Raw genomic sequence first — 14,164 nt, 5'->3', positions numbered from 1 at the left:
AATACACGGATTCGGGGTGTATAACATACTGTAGGTATTCAAATCCATTACTCAGTGCTCAAATCTAATTTTTAGCAGCATTTTACTGTTACTAATTTGAATTAGTGTGTATTCTGTTGAGTAGTGTAATTTCATAACCATGCATCATATTTTACATGCTTGTCATAGGATTTTAATGTTTTAGTCTACAAAGTACTATGATGTAGTGGAGGAAAAACTAGCCTACCTTCTGAAATGTAGTAGAATAGAAGTATAAAGCATAAATGGATACAGTTAAAAAACAAGGATCCTAGAATTTTATTTGAGTATTGAGTAAATGTATTCAATTACTTCTCACCACTGGATACAGCTTTTACCTCCTGCAGAACAAAGAGCTTACAAAATGTTCTAAAGTAATTTACAAGGGTTTATGCAAGATGTTTTAGCTGCGTAAGCAGTGGTCAGTAGGTCATGTGTCAATAGCATTATAGATTATTCAAATTTATATTAACTTTGCCTAATAGTCCAAGTGGTTTTTACCGCCCTCAGTTATGAGGGGTTGATGCATTTCACACCCCAATACAGAAAAATTATAATTTTCTAGATAGTAATATTGATATAAGTAGCTAGATAGATTGATAGATTGACTGATGAAAACCCACATTATTTAGTTATTTTTGAGGATTAATGCAAAGATTAGTAGATACTGCAAAAATGTGAACTCAGTACATAGATCAAATGTCTCCAGAACAATTTAGGTATCAGTTTTCATTTTCCCACAATCACAGCTGTGATTCCAAAACCTTTACATGAAAAACACAAACACACACATTGCTAGTCTGTTCAACTGTTTTTGTGTTGTGAGATTTCACAGTTGAGAAAGGGAGGCTGTAGATACCAGGTGTGTGATAGAAAGTACCTTCCTCAGGGAGCGCAAGGTGCCTGCTGTCATAGCCACCAGCCACCAGTGTGTGTGAGTGTGTATGTGTGTGGCCACCACCCCAGGGAGCTGGTCAGCTGTTGTTTCATGCAGGAGATTACACAGCTTAATCAGGCAGCCGGATCAGGTGCAGCTGATGCTGTGGAGTCTCAACACACACTAACACACGACTAACCCCACCGCATACTATATAGACACCCCTCCCTTTACACCCAATTAGCTCTGTTACCAGGCCCTTCATACTAGGGGATCGCAGACACACCCACCATATACAGGTAAGCACAGCCTCACTCATGTGCAGGCCCATACATGTAACATAATAGTCCACACACACGCACACACACAGTGCACAGCACAATCAAAAGAGGTCACATGTCATTTAAATGACACCTAAATTAATGTAGAGTCAGTCAGTGTGGTCAGACTCTGATATGATGGATGTAATGCAGTTTTATTGATTGTTACAATGTAAAACTGATCAATGCTACACTGGTTGTGTATGAGAAGCTTTTGAACTGAAATGATTCTAATAAGGCAAAGATCAAACAAGCTGCAAGTTTATTATCACTGTTATTATTGTTTCACTCACGAGTTATGGGAGTTTTATTGTCCCACAGTGGTCTAAAGGCTGTTTCTGAGGGAGTAAAGGAAAAAAAATTCATAGTTAAATTAGTTTAGCAAATAAGAAATTATGATGAAACTGGTTATAATGCTTTCCATAATAATGGAATGGAATTTTATCAAAAATAAATGAATAAAATAAGAATAAAAATGCAATGTCTTATAAATCTCTGTATTGTAACCCTACTCAAAAACATTCTTAGTCTTATAAAATCATGCTGTATTTGTAGCTTTACTACAAAGCCCTCTTTGCTTTACTAACTTGTCTTTATCTGATTTTCAAGAGAATTAGAAGACTAGGAGAATATTAACTGTAAGATGATGGTTTAACCCAAAAAATGTAGTTGGCTGTATCCTTTTTCATCCTGAATAGCATCTGCAGGTATTACCTTCAGGCTGCATACAGCCCCACCAACCTTCACCAATAAGGGATAACCTGTAGCCTGGGAAGCAAAACCCTGGGCACTAAAAAGTAGTCAAAGCACCCGCCACATCACTTGCTGGTGCTCCTTAGCTTATTGCTTTGAGCGCACACTAATAACTGAAAGAGACTCAGATGAGTGTACCTACATTTTCATTAACTCAGATCATCTCTCATTTCATCATCTGTTACTATTGTCACAGCACAGGGAGTACTGGAGAAATAATTTGTTGTTACGTCTAGGGGAATTAATTAACACTTCCTCCATATAGTATGTGACCGAGAGATTACATCATTTACAGGCTTCATCATTAATAGAAAATAGTTTAGCTGCTAATACTGAGCAGAGCTATTATGGAGGGGAGTGGATTTGGATTTACTGGTGAGAACATTATAGGCAGTGAATTTTGGTTCATGTAGACACTCTGAGCCACACTCTTTCAGCATTAAAGTGCAGGTTTCGCTATCATGATGACAACACTCTTACTCTGCAACAATGGATTTGATACAGATATCTACTATACTGTACTATACTGTAATGTACTACAGCCAAACTCTGGATTTAGTTAATCTAATTTATATATTTTTTATGTATCTTTTGTCAGACACCTTGACAATAGTGATTTGATTGTGGCTCCTAAGTGCTACCTGCTAACCAGGCACTCCTGCTCTGTTGCTTTGAGACGTTAAAGACTTCAATCAAATGATGGTGTCTGTCAAAATCAGTAACACCTATATCTGAAATACGGATTTTCGGGTAAGAAAAAGCTTAGAAGAGAGAAAAGACGTGTTTTTATATTTACGGTTGCTCCACAATGTGTACAAGTTTCATTTGGTGACGTTTGTGCGGCTTGTTTGTTTTATACTTTTGTGTTTAGTATTAGCATGCCATGTTCCAGTGTTCCGTTTTGAACATTCTTTTTGACAGGAAGTTGGATCAACCAATCGGCTTGTGCAGGATGAAACAATGCAGAGTTGAGATTTGGGTCATGATGTGGGCACTCACACAAAATGTAAACACAGAGCTCCTATTCAGTTTTATCCATTCTAGCAAAATATTCCTATCCTTAAAAGAAGAAGGAAATTTTATATTTTGCAATTTTACTTAAATTTGAAAAGAGAAATGGACCCAATGTTGTCTGAGAAAATGCAGACAAATTCAGTTCATTTCTATCATAGTCTCACAGTCTCACTCAAGACTACACTTTCAGACAAAACAAATGTACTGAACAAAAATATTACTCCATTTAATGTATATTAAAACAAATTCATAAAAGTTTACACCATAATGGATCTTTTGACAGCAGCCATTTAAGAAACAGTCGACCAAATCTTCTGATGAGCCAGACATTTACCCTACCATCCGATAGTTTGTTAATTGTTAAGGCAATATTTCAGATCAATTCGTAGGTTTTTGTCTCAAGAACTTGCTTTGCATATTCTCACATCTCTTAAGCTATGATATCATTTTGTTTTGAGGGCTTGTCAGTAGGAAACCAACAGTACTGATGATTCAAAGGCTGCGCAATTAATCAATAACATACTGAAATCAACATTATGATGCTCTAAACGACTTACATGTAATTTCAGTCATGTTGGTTTGTTCCATACATTTTCTCATTCAGAAAAAGCACACTGAGTGCTCCAGTATGAGGTGTGTGTGGCAATCATGCCGGGAAGAGAGATGGTGTGACCGCAGCTGATTATCAGGTCAGTAAGCTGTGAATATACTTTAACAGTGAACGTACTTTATGAGCTAAAGTTTGTCATTACACTGAAAATAAATTCTGCAGCTCCCTGAGAACCAAGCAGAGTTCCTGAGATTTGTTTAACAGCAGTTGAGTGTTGTGACGGAGGTTAACCCTAAGGTTAGCAAAAAGGAATATGGAGCATTGAGGCAATCTCCCCATTTCTTCCTGACAATAGTCTGGTGGCTGAATCAGGCTAAATAAAGTGTTAAATGAGCCCCAGAAAGGACATGGTGGGAAGTTTTTTTGGACCTACTTTTGCATTCCCTCACAATAAGTTTTACATTGCTTTGCATAAAGTTTTGTGTTTCCTTGCAATACTTTCTGCATTCCCCAATCCATATGAACAGTTAATGTGATGGTTCAGTCCAGTTATACAACACTGCCAGTGTACTTAATTGCTTTGCAGATAATACAAAAAGAAGAGATGATGTTATACTTTACATGATGCATTTTTTGCTCGTTACTCATTTCAAAAGGCAGCGTTGCGACAGTATACAGCCACCAGCTGTGAGCACAGCTGTAGCTGCTTTTATTGCAAGGTACCTCAAAATTTATTGTGAAAGAAGTTTTGGAGAGTATTGCGGGGGAACACAAAACATTGTGAATGAATGCAAAATTTATTGAGAGGTAACGCAAAACAATTTCAGGGAGAAAATAATTCCCACCATGACTTTTCAGGGGCTCCATATAACTGTAATACTCAATAATTATTACTTTTTTGAGATGTGAAATGGAGCATATTTTACATATAAACATAAGACATATCTATACCTCAAGGTGTTGTTTATATCATATAATCATAAATATATGATTATGTTACATAAATATTATTCAGTAGTTTATGTTTTTCTGTTTATAGTTCAGTACAAAGAATAATTGAGCAAAGGTGCATTTTAATGAGATATTGTCTGTTGATTTTTACCAATGTAAATGTAGCAATTAATCATGATATTGATTATAGGCAATATCGCCCAGGCCCAGATTCAAATCACATTTGACATACTGCAAACAAACAAATGTACAAATAACTAAGTTGATCATGTCTCCTCTTAGGAAACTCCCTGTACCCCCCAACTGAGAGCACAGTCATCCAGCCACCCTTCAAACTTCAACCTATTCATCCGTTCCTCCATATTCTTTAAACCGAGACTTTGGGATGGTTCCACTTAGCCAGAGACGGGCCTTGAGATTCAGTGTGTCACAGATTTTTGGAGACTCCTGCAGTCTTCTCATGTGTCCTGAGGGCTGACAGAAAGACAGAGAGACCCTCTTTGTGGATGTCGTTGCTTCTGTCTCTATCTTTATTTCCCTTATGCACTCGCTCCCTTCTTCTAACTCTCCCTCTCAGTCTCTCTCTCTCTCTGATGCCAGTGTCTATCTGGAGATTAATTAAATGCTACCCAGCCAGCCAGCAACACATCAGCCATCATCAGCCTCTCCTTGGCATCAGCTCCCTGCTACAGCAGGGCTGGAGAGAGTGCATGTCTGTCCATGCGCATGCAGCTATGCGTATGATTAAATTTATCTATTTATCTGTGTTTTGTGTGTGTGTCCTATTTGGTGTGTATTTTAATGTGTGAGTTGTACAAAGCTGCACACAGTGATAGTCTTTAAGTGTGTTCATTGCTGAATGTCCTGTCTGTGTAACTGAATATGTGTTTGTGAGCAGGAAATTAATTTTATGGTACAGTGTGTATGTGTGTGTGCATACGGGCATGTGTGTGAGAGAATGTGTGGGCAATTGTACAGTATGTGTGAATATGTGTCCACAGTTTGCCTATATACTGTATGTGTACATTGTGTGTGTATTCTGTATGTGTTTTAGTTTGTCTAGTGTGTTTTTTATGTGTGTGTCAGTCAGTATGCTCCAGTAGAGAGTTGTGTCACAGTAACCGTCAAACCTGGCAGCAGTGGTGATGATTGTAGGGTGGTTACGTGGCAGGTATGGGGGGGGCTGCAGTGGGATGCCGGATCTGAGTGTTTATTGTTTGCCATTATTGTTGTCATTACAGCTAGTGTTGGCATCAGTGCCGTTTGTGCTCCAGCCGGTCTTATCATTACCATCCTGCCTCACCATAGTTCTCCGGTTGTCAATTTACCATGCAGACTCCTCTCAAGAATTTCCCCTGCTGTCACGCTGCTGAAGGCTTCCTCTTTCCCCTTCCCTTCAGTTTTCCCTCTCTTTTGTTTGTTCTTTTCAGTTCTTCGCTATGCTTTAAGGAAGTGCGTGGACATAATGTGTGTGTGCATGTGTTAGGGGGTGGGGGGGTCAGTGAAGCTGGCAGCTCAGACCAGCTCTGCTCGGCTTTTCGGGCCTTAATTGAGACATACTGTCAGAGTGACAAACACATTTGCATGTGGTGTGTTTTTCAGGATGTGCTTTTTTTTTCGGCTGCTCACCATTCTGTTAATCAGCCCTCCATCACTCACATGAAGAAATACGCACACGCACACACACACACACACACACACAAACACACACACACACACACACGCACATACAGCTTAAGGAGCTGTCAGGATACTCCTTTACTCCCCATCCTGGCAGTAACAAGTATAAAAAGAGACAGCTGAAGGAAAAGATACAGACTAGAACATTTAGCTGATATATATAAAGCTGATACTGTCCCCATTTTAACAAGACTAAGCATCTACAGCCATGTCAGCATGCTCACGATGACAATGCTAACATGTTTAGCATGTTAACCATCTAATGTTTACCGTTTTCATCTAATGTTTAGCATGTTTACTATGTCGGCATGCTAACATCTGCTAATTATCATTAAAAACAAACTACAGCCGAGGCTGATGGGAATGTCATTAGTTTTTGAGGTATAAACCAAAGTATTAGTCTAAAAAAGGAAATTTTAACTTGATGGTGTCACCACATGAAAAGTCAGAGGATCACTAAGTCAGTAGGATTCATCCTCTGGGGAACATTACTGTCTGTACAAAATTGAATTTAGTTAAATAGTTGTTGAGATATTTCAGTCTGGACCAAAGTGGTGGATGGACAGAAAGACCAACATAATAAAACCAAACTCAACTACTAAAGTTTGTGTACCCGATGGTCCAAATCTGTGCCAGACGCCTCCACACTTTGTAGTAACACCTCCATGTTTTAGACAAATATCCAGTCACCTAGCGAGTGAAATGAGACCTAGAGGAAAACTTTGCTGCTAATTATCACCAGTTTCTGCTGGTGATCTACAGTATGTAGTGCACTATAACCCACTCAGTGCCTTTTAGCTTTCTGCTGGTCAGACAGACAGTGCTTTGGTGTACCAGAGGAATGTGTCAGAACTGGGTGTCTACCAGCTCATTTTGGAGTTCTTCATCCCCCTTGTGGCCGAACAAAGTAGCAGTTTATAGCAGCTCTGAATGGCCACAGAAGCCTACAGTCATCGAAGGAGAAAGAAGTTATAATAATTCAAGTTGGGTAAATGGAAGGCAGTCTCACCTCAAAGGCATTCAGAGTTTCCCAATCAAAATTCAGACTTGGATATACCACTTCAGGAATGCCATTTAGTCAGAAAACTGGTAATTACAAAACATGAACAAGACATGTTTTTAGTTAAGTCACTTTTACTTCATGCTGAATAACAGCCGAGACAGTATTAGACCATAAAAGCATCCTTGTTTTCCTGGAAACAAGGATGCTTTTGTGGTCTCAGAACATTTGTAAGATTGGATGCATTTTTAAAATAATTTAAAGGTTAATCTTTAAATCACTCTTTTACACGTTTTAGGGTTGTTAACAGACTTTTTGGGAATCACAGGAAATCATTACAAGGGTGCGAGATAAGTTGGGAAAAGTGGTTACACCAAAAAGCCAAAATATAACTTATACAAACTTGTGAAATGATCTGATCCATTAATGCTATCGTGTGGATAGTTTTTTTTTTCAACCTACTGGACATTGAGAACATCAAATGTACAGCAAATGTAAAAGCTCCCATGAACCAGCTGTGGCCCAAATATATAATACATTAAATTATATAGTCAGAGAAATGTGAATTATTTGCATTATTGGTGAGTTTGTGCCTTCCCTTTTCACAACATTATTCAGCAGTTACACGTATGTCATGTTTTTTGGGAGATGAAACATAAATGATGGACATTTTAAGTGCTCTTAATAAAATATAATCCTGTTAACACCAAGTTGGAGAGCAACTTTCCCCTTTATCAACATCAGCCATGATTTGCATACTGCAACGGTGCCAGATAGCCTAACTGTGGTGCCGCTATTCACAATCTGCAATCCTTCTCCTTTGTCATCTCACTTTATCTATTTGCCCACTGAAAACAGCCTCCCTGGTACCAAATTTATTATGCCTTGCATGTATAATCACATTAAATCTGGACCACATAGCTTTATTCCTCATACCCTATTCTACATTCACTGAGGTCCAATCTAAGTAACAGTGGGTGAATGTATTGTAATGATTGCCAAAGCTGAACACTAAGAGGTATTTTGTTCTTGAGGGTCTTAAGGAATATGGATTATGAATGAGGGCGGGATCAGACTTGCTGTGGTTTCAATATGTATGAATCTTTTCATATGCACCGACCCCACTCCTTTATCTGCCACAGCAGGTGAGGATCAGGCAGCACTTCTGACATTGGTGAAAAGCAGCTACATGGGTTGGCTCTTTGCTGGGCTCAAAAAATATAATATATTCCTTAATACAGTTACTCATTTGAGAAGTCATGTTTTTAGTTGGTATTTGTCTCGCTGACCACTACATAATGAATTATGTTCATTTTTTTATAAACTAAAGTTGGTGATTTTATCCAGTGTTTATTCTAGAATCACTGTCAGGATTTTTTTATAACGTCCAGCAGACAAAACCGAATTGAGGCTCAGTATTGTCTGTTTGTGAATAACATCAATGAAAAGCAAAGCACTCGCCAACTATCACAAACACTTGGTTTTAATTTCCAGACATTAATCTCCCTCAGGATGAATTGTAATAACTTTGGTGATCCTCTAGCTTTTCAACTAGCGCCATCATCAGGTCAAATTTTCATTTTATGACCAAATACCCACAAAACAGACATTCCCATTAGTCTCTGTACTTTGTGCTTAGTGCCGATTAGGGCAGTGAACCCGGTAAGCATCATACCTACAAATCTTTGTTCTGTCAACTGTCAAGACAAGATTTGTTGCACATATAGCATATCCAAAGCAACTTGATAGCGACACAATCTCAAATTTTGTCATGTGTTGCCTTTTCTGTTACACTATCAGTCTTGTAGCCTCTTTAGTGGACCTCAAAAACAAAACAACGTAATCTGAATAAAAGTGCTCTGAAACAAGTGGAATCTTCAGAAAATGCTGTTCCTGAGACTCAGTACTTTTGCACTGGCTTTCGGCCCATCAAGTTCAAGAAACAGCTCTGAAAAACTTCAGAAGTATATTTAACTACCTTGCAGTAGTTTAGATTCAGATTATATATTATGCCCACCAGCAAAGCCTCCAGGATTTTGGTTCCCTCGACCACGATGGTTGCCATTTTGTGGTCAGATCCTGGGGTGAATCACCGATATAGCAATTTTCATCACTTGCCTGTCAAGGCCTGCCTCAAACTCTTCTGTTTTCTTGTAAACCAAATGAAAAGATAGGTAAGCGTGAGGAAATGAACTGGATGATTACTGTTGACATTTTAGGACATAACTGTTCCTGAATTCAGTTGATTAACGGGGCCATTTGAGTAAATGGGTATATGTCTATGTGTGTGTGTGTGTGTGTGTGTGTGTGTGTGTGGTCGTGTGTGTGTGGTTGTGTGTGTGCAAGGTTTAAAATGAAATAATGGCTCCGTTAATCAACTAAATTCAGGGAGAGTTATGGTCTAAAAATGTAATGTATCATAAAGCATGATAATCATGATAAATCATGCCTATTTTTCATTTATCACACAAATTAAACAGTGAGTTGTATGACCAAATCGGCCATCTTTACTAAAATAGATTTCTAAAAAGGTTTTCAATTGCTCAACATGAGGTTAATCCGGGAAATTATCGAGCAGGGGTTAGGACAAGAGCCAACTATGGCAAAGCAAAGGGCGTTTATGTTTATGCTGTGTATTGACAGTCGATGCCTGTCATTCACTCATCTGACAAGTTCACTGTTTAAAACAGATTTTAATTTCCATTAAATGAAAATTATGGGTCTTTTGCGTTTTTGTCCATCATTCCTAATGGTTATCATTACATGTTATTTAATAATTACAAAGATCTGACAGCCCTGCAACATCAATAAACCAAGGTGGGTCGAGAAACTAATTTGGAACGGAAAGCTAAGGCAAACAGTAAAATTAAACTGAAAACATAAAAATTATTATCAGCTTTCACATAACATACTTATCGTAGTAATGTGCACACTTTTCGTGTACCACAGGAGTGCAGCGTGCACTCAATTTCAGTTTTATACCCCCCTCAAAAAAAAGAGGTTTAGTTGATATGGCTAACCCAAGTTGTAATAAACTAGAAATATCCCTTTAATAACATACTAACAAACACATTTTTAGTTTCTTAAGGACATTTTTATTTTCTTTTATTACATTTGTTTTTAATTGACCTTCAGTTTTTCTCTACCTCTAGATATATTTCTCATCTTTTTTGCAGGTTTTATATGATATTTGAACTGGTTAAGTGTAGAACAGCAGCCACTTCTTACATTTTTCACAAGGCTTTTCCATTGGGTTGACAGCCATTGCTGTCAAAACCTATACATGCTGAATGGACCATTGTTTGATATTACTGATTGGGGTGTGGCCAGAAGTACAACATGCTTAAAAATTTAACCGACAGGGAGCAGTGCAGGAGCAGGTTTTTGCCATGTGTGTTTATACTGTACCCGGTGTGGATTTAATTTTCTTTCAAGATGTTGAATCACTTACACCAAACTCCTTGAAAAGGTCCTCTTCCTTCTCTCCAAGGTGCACGACAAGGCACTGGATGGCTACTTCTCCGAATACTTCAATTGTATTGTGCTATTTAAAAAAAAGGAAAAGAAGGATCAACAAAAGGCTGCTAATTTTGGTCAAAGAGTTATTTGCCTGTAGTGGAACTACAAGGCTATCTATGTGAATGACAAAGAATTTTTAAAATATTAATTGAAATTAGATGACACAATGTAGCTGGCGGTTACGCAAATAAGCAAAAATTTAATCATGCTTGTGCTCCCCACGTCACAAATGAAAAGCCCTCTCTAGCTGAACAGATGTGTGAAATGAAACTTTATCATTCTTATCCACTACTATGCTAAACTAAAGGGTAGGATGGACAAATTATTCTGTTAAATATGACTAGCGTTAGCAGGTAGCAGTACAACATATTCTATCAAATCTATTAGCAGGTGTAGCCCAACTGCTGCACACAATTCCACTATTGGCCATATCACAATTGAGAATATGAATTTCATTTTAAATAAATCAATGCAGAAATTTGAGTTTAAATTACACACAATATTAAGTTGACGTAATTACCAACATTATTATGTCAACACAACTCATCAAAATAATGTTTGCAACTTAAAAGTTTTATCTAAATCAATAAAAAATATTTTTTTATCTGGTAACCCTGCATTTAATTAAGTGGTGGTAACAGGTCCCCTGAATTACTTTTTCATTTTACATTTTCAGTATAAGCAGGTACATTAGTATACAAAACAAGGACAGATTCAGAGCAGTTTCCTGTCTAGAACTTTATCTAGATGAACATGAGATGACTTACATGCAGTTACTGGGATTCACTGTCATCTTCAGTGAGTTTAGAACAGAACATCTTTTGAGTGTGATGTGTGTTTTGCCTCCCTAGTCTTTGTCACATGCTTATGTCCCTCTCTGGTAATTACGGTCAGGTTGTTGTGTGGGATAATAACCATGAGTGGAGAACTTATGACTATATCAGCAGATTTATTAACTACAATTACAGCTACACCTATGGCTTTAAAGCAGGGTAGATATTTGCTCTCTACAGGATCCACTTTGGATTAAAAATCAGCAAGAGGTCTATAAAATAGCACTGAGCAAGAACAGATTATGCAAAAACCATAATTGTCTTGTAGAAGACAATGAAATATTGGTTATAGTCAGTAAATCATGGGATGGAGCTTGCAGCTATATTTGTTTCAGCTTACTACATGACTCCTCTGGCTGTTTTGACCTGATAAGGGGTGAGTGCATGTTGAGGATTCTCATATCTCTTGGAGTGGTGTGGCGAGTGATGCAGAATCCATTATCTGTTGTGTCCATTGTCTATCATTCCTAAAAAGTTCTCCAAATGTGACATATTTGTGGGCATTTCTAATATGACCCTTATTCTATAGAGAGCAAGAAATCTTGTTGAACTTGATAATGTCTGTCCCAAATATAAGACAACATTCTGACACAGCTAAGCCCTCTTTAACGAAGCCCTATGACCCTTTACCATCAAGCCCTGGAGGGATGCCTCTGCCTCTGCTTATGCTAAACTCATAAGCAGAAGCAGAAGCCAAAAGTAAATTATCTACATTTTGAATCAAAATAAATCATCCTGTCCAGGAGAAATCTTTGAGGTCATTGGACCTCATGCAAGAACATTTTCATATTCTTGTACTAAAATTCTCTGACTTTTTTCAGTGTGATTTGTTCGTATGATTGTTCCCGATTCGGATTCAACAAACTCTCTTAACTGCACAAACTTGTCGTAAATCGTTTGTTTCAAACTGATGAATGCCACCTGTTCTTGATTTGATCATAGCATAATCAATACCCCTAAAACTGCCCGTTGCCGTATAGGGCTGCCTGTTCTTCTTAAGAACTTAACATTGTGAAGATTCAAGTCTGCTGTCAGAAATCAGCAAACAAAAAGATAACAAATTAAGTAAATTTAGTGGTCAGATTAGACGGCCCAGAACAATTAGAAAAATGTCTTTTCAAGCAAAACCAGTCAAGGGGACGACAAACACTGAGATCTTAGACTAGAGAGCATTACGTATTACAGCCAACTGTAGGTGATGTTGAGGCAGGTTGAAGCTGAGGCAGAGTGAGAGAGTTTTCCTATTTTTCTTCCTACGTAACTATTGAAATTTTGAATCTGCTGTGACAAAATATGCAAAAAGAATACTAAAAACTAAAGAATCTCTCACTGAATTGACTATTATTTGAATATTAATTTCGAATTAAGTTTGTTACATACTTTTTTTAATTCAGTCAATTTCAATATCATATATTAATGCCGAATTCACTCATGTCAAACAAGTGTCTTTTCTCCCTGTGAAGAAGGGTAGTCTATCTGTTCATGACTTGTGTAAAAGGTCTGGACCGCACGTAAATTTCATTCCTACCTAAGAGAAAATTCTAAGTATAATTCTCTTAAATCGCTTGTATGTGCTTTTTAAGAACAAATCTGTTCGTACAACTGGTTCTTGCATAGGGCCCATTGTGTGGAGCCTGAGGAATGATTGGGGTAATCATGTAAATGTATATTGATGTCACTCATAGGAAAATGCAAATACTGACTGTCTTTATGTAGCAGAAGAGAAAAAATTAACTGCAGAGGTCAATTACATTATAGTGACTAAAGTAAGCAGGTATTTCAGAGAAGAGAGTGGTAATATTTGGCACTATAGAAATCGGGGAAGCACCACTTGATCTATAGCTCTAAAGTCATACAAATCTGTCCTCCTGTTTCATTGGCTGTTTAACATGAAGTATAGGAAAGTTGTGTGGACTGTTGACATGACAATATTTATTTGGTCTGGCAGAGTTAAGTCACTGTCTGAACAGGATACTGTGAGATCAATGGCAGAGAAGCAATATGTTTTCATGACATACTTGCACTGGTACAACAGCTCTACTCAGACCAATATCTTATGAGGAGTCCCATGCAGAAGAAGGTACAGTAGAAACTATAGCATCATGCCCTTCCCCTTTTTCTCCTCTTGAGGGTGAATTCTAATCGATCAGGGCTGCTAGCACAGCTGATGTGTCACTTTGGCCCTATTCATACCTGGCATTAACATGCTTCTTGGGTGATCTGATCACAAATGGACAGCTGTGGGGTGGCTGTGGCTCAGGAGGTAAAGCAGGTTGTCCATCATTTGGAAGCTCGTGGTTCCATATCCGGCTCCTCCAGTCTGGATATCGAAGTGTCCTTGTGCAAGATACTGAACTACAAATTGCTCCTGATGCCTGTGCCATCAGAGTGTGTGTGAATGGGTGAATGTGGCATGTAGTGTAAAGCATTTAGAGTGGTCGATAAGACTAGAAAAGTTATATATAAGTGCAATCCATTTACCATTTACTCAAAGTACAGGTGTGAATGCATGCATTGAGATCCAATGGTTTAGACCATATTCCGATGTGGTCTGGGCTGAATATAGCCACATTCTTTTAGCAGTGTTTAAGCAAATGTGTCGTAGACCACCTACTCAACTGATGTCCTCTGCGCAAGTGGATGCACATA

The 14,164-nt window shown here is 38.0% G+C and overlaps 1 long non-coding RNA gene across 1 annotated transcript; it reads left to right on the top strand.

Moving 5' to 3' along the window:
* Positions 1 to 1,147: 1,147 nt before the first annotated feature.
* On the top strand, positions 1,148 to 5,188 carry LOC120805754. The gene is made up of 3 exons (XR_005709596.1): positions 1,148 to 1,194; positions 3,587 to 3,671; positions 4,766 to 5,188. It is a non-coding gene; the product is annotated as an uncharacterized LOC120805754 (long non-coding RNA).
* Positions 5,189 to 14,164: the final 8,976 nt, after the last annotated feature.

The sequence above is a fragment of the Xiphias gladius genome, chromosome 19, assembly GCF_016859285.1.
Source record: "Xiphias gladius isolate SHS-SW01 ecotype Sanya breed wild chromosome 19, ASM1685928v1, whole genome shotgun sequence".
NCBI classification, from domain to species: Eukaryota; Metazoa; Chordata; class Actinopteri; order Istiophoriformes; family Xiphiidae; genus Xiphias; species Xiphias gladius.
This window is presented reverse-complemented; position numbering and strand designations above follow the sequence as displayed.